This window comes from Brachyhypopomus gauderio, unplaced genomic scaffold, assembly GCF_052324685.1.
Source record: "Brachyhypopomus gauderio isolate BG-103 unplaced genomic scaffold, BGAUD_0.2 sc102, whole genome shotgun sequence".
NCBI lineage: Eukaryota > Metazoa > Chordata > Actinopteri > Gymnotiformes > Hypopomidae > Brachyhypopomus > Brachyhypopomus gauderio.
Genome location: NW_027506923.1, coordinates 247064 through 253331, shown reverse-complemented (window position 1 = coordinate 253331; position 6268 = coordinate 247064).

Genomic DNA, 6268 nt, shown 5'->3' with positions numbered 1-6268 from the left:
TGTTTTTATCAGATTCACTATCGCAAAAACATAAGCAGTAAGATTACCTGGTTTATCTTACAAAAAAATTTAATGTCCAAAAATGGCAAATTAAATCGCACCACTGGATGGAGCTTTTAAATACAAACAGAACAACACCATCCATGTTAAACTGGCTTAGAAATAAAAAAGTTGACATTTCAAATGGAAGAAATGCGCCTTTTTTCTTCGACTATTAAAGCTAAACGAAGAAAAGTCTGTGATCGGTGGAGAGATTCTTCAGTATAAATAACCATAACTTCTATATTTCACTACAAATTCAAATAAAATGAAATGTAGTCACTTTATAGTATGGACATGACAGTATAATATTCAAAATGAATGAACAAATGAATATTTAATGATTAATCTTTAAATTAATTAATAAATAAGTCAGGTAATCATTATGGTGAAATAAAAAAAAAACTACATTTCTATTAATATTCTGAGAAAACGCTGTAACCTAAAGATTCTGTTAACACAATTAAGACACAATATGATAAAAACAGGCGTGTAGGCAGGGCCGGCGCCAGAACATATATAGTGAGGGGGCGTCAGAAAATTTCGGGGGGGCGAACGTAAGTTGTTGAGCGGGGGAGGGGGGGGGGGCGTAACGATTGTCGAGCGGGGGGGGGGCACCTGTAGCGATTGTTGTAAAATAAATGGGTCTTATTTTTTACATTGAGGGGGCGCGACACCTCGCCTGAGGGGGCGACGCCCCCATTCGCCCCCCCCCCCCCCCCGTGGCGCCGGCCCTGCGTGTAGGCATGATTAATTCATTATTTATTTATTTATTACTGTTATTAAAATTATCTGATACAAGACAACTCAAAGAAATTATGTCAATAAAGTTTAAAAGTATTGCAACTATTATGATTATAGTTAGTTAAATATATAAAATATTTTATAAATATTTCGTGTTGGTTTATTAGGACATAAATTATGTGATTTTGTATTACGCCTTACGATCTGACCACCTGTACCGGCTCAAAAAAAAACACTCTTATATTTCTGATAAAAAATTAACTTTATCAGAATAAGGATAAAATACTGAATTTATCTTACATCTACCTCTGAAGCTCTTCGGATGTCTGAAATAGAGGTCTGCACTCCCGCGGTAATCCCGCGGGACCCGACAGAATATCTTGCGGCGGGACAGAATTTAATTGTTATTGGCGGGAGCGAGAGTTGAATTAGTCCAGGCGATGCGGGAGCGGGACCACATATACATGTAGAAAAATCCCGCAAATTAATAGTCTAGAAAATTATAATAATAACAACGCAATGATTTCCATGCATAAGGAACAGGACGAAAACAACTAATCATTCAGTAAGTAAGCAATAAACTAATTCAAAATATTGGCTAAGCAACTGATCACGTGAACATGAAGCGTGCGTCATTTTGTCATTTTGATACAGAAATGGCAGAGACTGTAGACCAGGGGTCGGCAACCTTTGAGACATGGAGTGCCAACTTTAACATGTCCAGTCAATGAGTGTGCCACTATGGCGGCGAGTTTAAATTGTTGACCGAGGAGGGGGGAGGTGTAAATCGACACAAAAAGTATTATATCGCGATCGATCGCCAAGTTTAAACGCCTCCGCCGTTCGCGCGAGGTGTGCGTGCGGAGTCGCGCGCTACGGTCACTCGCGAAAGTATAATCCATTAATATAATAATTTATATTAAAATATATATTTTTGCTGATGCTGGTCCAGCGTGTCGCGTGCCAGTGACTATGCCTCGGTGTGCCAATGGTGGCACGCGTGCCATAGGTTGCCGACCCCTGCTGTAGACGGTCAACCAGTTTCAGCTGTGGAAAATTCTATTAAAACAGGCGAATACACCACAATTAAGCCAACTACAGGAAAGTCTGATGTATGGAAGTCATATTCCATTGTAATTAATGGAGATGGAAATCGGCTTGTTGTGATACATGTCAGAAAGTGTTGGTGTACGTCACCTAACGGGATGTGTATGGACTGTGGTAAGAAATGGGACAGCGCGATCCATCGCTATATTGCTGTTTTAATAAATACATAAGAAAATTTCAAGTACTAAATCTAATTAATTCAATTCATATTAGGATTGCGGGCGGGGGCGACAGAAATGTGTATGTGGTGGGCGGGTGCGGGATTAAAACAAGCGATTTTTTGGCCGGTGCGGGCGGGAGCGGGATTAAAACAAGCAGGTGCGGGCGGGAGCGGGATTAAAACAAGATTTTTTGGCGGGAGCGGGTCTAAAACAAGCGGGAGCGGGATTAAAAAAGCAGTCCCGCGCAGACCTCTAGTCTGAAATACAGGCGGTCCCCGGGTTATTACGACGTCGTGCGTCGTACACGGAACTTGGTGTTTGGTGTGCGCGGCGGAAGAATACACAGTTATGCGGCTCGAGACCGAGGAGGACGGCGTCAGGATAGGATAACTGCGTGCAGTACGTTATTCGCGTACAGTATGTACCTTTGTTCCGACAAAGCCTGGTTAAAGCAAACACCCACACTACGCAAAGTAAAGCCTGTATACTTGACGAGTCGCCCTCGCGCCGAAAATGGCGTAATCGCGGTGGCTCCACCCGTGCGCGAGAGCCTCGCGCGCTGGCGATCCGCGAGGTCGTGCACCTCTCGAATTTTGTAACTTCACTTCGCCCGCGCCGCGCTTCAGCGCAATGAACTAAGTCATGTTTGCAGGGTTCATACACCTTTACAATGTGGTATTAAAACACTTGTACGTCACTTTCAAGGTCCATTTCAATATTTCCCAGCACGTTAAACTTAATTAAGGTAAATATTTATACATATACTCGAAACCATTCGAAATAATTCGCGTTTTATTCACATTATTTAGGGGTTGTTTATTTTCAAAACGCCCAATCTTAACGTCTTCACGTTCTCTCATGTTTCGTCCTGGAATTACAAGAGGCTCGTATTTGTTAACGTAATACAAGAGAATTGTTCAGTCAGACAGATATTTGTTGTGAAACGAAGTAGATACAATTTCAAGCATGTTCATTTAGCCTAAATTCCAGCACTTTTTTTCCTGAAACACAAAGCAACATTAAAATTGGTCAGGTGAATGTTCCCTCCCCAGTTTTTGAGGGCTGTTTCTTTATACTACCACATATCGTTTCGGACAACACTGCAAAGAATGCGACGCGCCAAGTAGCCTCCGCCGTTTGCTCAGGTGTGCGGAGTCGCGCGCTACGGTCACTCGCGAAAGTCAATCAAATGACACCGCCGTCATCCATCCAGCGCTGACGATCCAGTGAGAGGATCATATTTCGGACACAAAACAGATAGCACGCCTGTGTGGTTTATTATGATTTGACGGATTTTTTCCCCAAAAAATTCAAATGACGGAAATCCGTCGTAGTGACGGAGAACTTTAACCCATGCTGTAGTCACCCAGCACACGGTCTGTTCATCAGACTGTAGTCACCCAGCACACGGTCTGTTCATCAGACTGTAGTCACTCAGCAGTTTCTACCTGCAGGTCATCGTCAGTGAGCTGTAATCCAGTCCCCACTCAACCACTTGTCTCACTCTCTCCGTTGACCTCACTGACACTAATGGACTGTATCTCCTTTAGTATCTGACACTCAGGACATACTGTATTATAAATTCAGTATAGTCATAATACTGTCACTAAGGATTCTTTCCTGTCTCTGTGCACTATGGGTAAATTACAACACTTGTAAATGCAGTAAGTTACATGATGAAACAGGTAACATTCTTTCAGGTCTTTAAGGTTTCTTTATTACAGTAACGTGTTTTTCACTGTACAGACACCAGTTCCACCATGGCCTTTCTGTTCTGTTCATTTTAAGATATTATCTGGTCTGACTGTCTGTCCACACGTACACGTATCAGCCCTTAAATGAAGGACACTCTAGTACTACAGTACTCATGCCTCACTCTGCTTTGTCTTCATACAGGCCCACCTGTATTACACACACACACACACACACACAGCATTACTGCTCAACATCTACAAGGACCCTAAACACTGCTCAACATCTACAACGACCCTAAACACTGCTCAACATCTACCAAGACCCTAAACACTGCTCAACATCTACAACGACCCTAAACACTGCTCAACATCTACAACAACTCTAAACACTGCTCAACATCTACAACGACCCTAAACACTGCTCAACATCTACAACGACCCTAAACACTGCTCAACATCTACAACGACCCTAAACACTGCTCAACATCTACCAAGACCCTAAACACTGCTCAACATCTACAACGACCCTAAACACTGCTCAACATCTACAACAACCCTAAACACTGCTCAACATCTACAACGACCCTAAACACTGCTCAACATCTACAACGACCCTAAACACTGCTCAACATCTACAACGACCCTAAACACTGCTCAACATCTACAACGACCCTAAACACTGCTCAACATCTACAACGACCCTAAACACTCCTCAACATCTACCAAGACCCTAAACACTGCTCAACATCTACGACCCTAAACACTGCTCAACATCTACAACGACCCTAAACACTGCTCAACATCTACAACCACCCTAAACACTGCTCAACATCTACAACCACCCTAAACACTGCTCAACATCTACAACGACCCTAAACACTGCTCAACATCTACAACGACCCTAAACACTGCTCAACATCTACAACGGCCCTAAACACTGCTCAACATCTACAACGGCCCTAAACACTGCTCAACATCTACAACCACCCTAAACAGTGCTCAATATCTACAACGACCCTAAACACTGCTCAATATCTACAACGACCCTAAACACTGCTCAACATCTACAACGACCCTAAACACTGCTCAACATCTACAACGGCCCTAAACACTGCTCAACATCTACAACGGCCCTAAACACTGCTCAACATCTACAACGACCCTGAACACTGCTCAACATCTACAACGACCCTAAACACTGCTCAACATCTACAACGACCCTAAACACTGCTCAACATCTACAACGGCCCTAAACACTGCTCAACATCTACAACGACCCTGAACACTGCTCAACATCTACAACGACCCTAAACACTGCTCAACATCTACAACGACCCTAAACACTGCTCAACATCTACAACGACCCTAAACACTGCTCAACATCTACAACAACCCTAAACACTGCTCAACATCTACAACCACCCTAAACACTGCTCAACATCTACAACGACCCTAAACACTGCTCAACATCTACAACGACCCTAAACACTCCTCAACATCTACCAAGACCCTAAACACTGCTCAACATCTACGACCCTAAACACTGCTCAATATCTACAACGACCCTGAACACTGCTCAACATCTACAACGACCCTAAACACTGCTCAACATCTACAACGACCCTAAACACTGCTCAACATCTACAACGACCCTAAACACTGCTCAACATCTACAACAACCCTAAACACTGCTCAACATCTACAACCACCCTAAACACTGCTCAACATCTACAACGACCCTAAACACTGCTCAACATCTACAACAACCCTAAACACTGCTCAACATCTACAACCACCCTAAACACTGCTCAACATCTACAACGACCCTAAACACTGCTCAACATCTACAACGGCCCTAAACACTGCTCAACATCTACTAAGGCATTCATGCAGAGGAACAAGTACAACGTTCTGGAATGGCCATCTCAGTCCCCAGACCTGAATATTATTGAAAATCTGTGGTGTCTCTTAAAGAGAGCTGTCCTTGCTGGGAAACCATCAAACCTGAATGAACTAGAGATGTTTTGTAAAGAAGAATGGTCTAAAATACTTTCAGCCACAATCTAGACTCACATTAGAAGCTATAGGAAGTGTTTAGAGGCTGTTATATCTGCGAAAGGAGGATCTACTAAATATTAAGTTAAGGGTTTTTTTTTTGGGTGCCCAAACATATGCACCTGCCTATTTTTGTTTAGACAATTATTGCACACTTACTGTAAATCATATAAACTTAATTTCACCTCTCAAATATCACTGTGTTTATCCCCTATATCCCCCATACTCAAACAGCGGCCCGCGGGCCACATGCGGCCCACGGGCTATCTATTTCTGGCCCGCGAGATGTTTTTAAAAAAGTTTTTTTTTTTTTTTTTTTTTTGGAATCTTTTTTTTCAATCGCGCTATCCGCTCTTATTTTGAAATTCCGCACCGCGATCACAAGACGATGCCGGGGATTGCCTTTATGGCAACAAAAAACAGGTAGCAGACGCCCAAATGCGTCTCCCCCCCACGTAACCGGCCCCT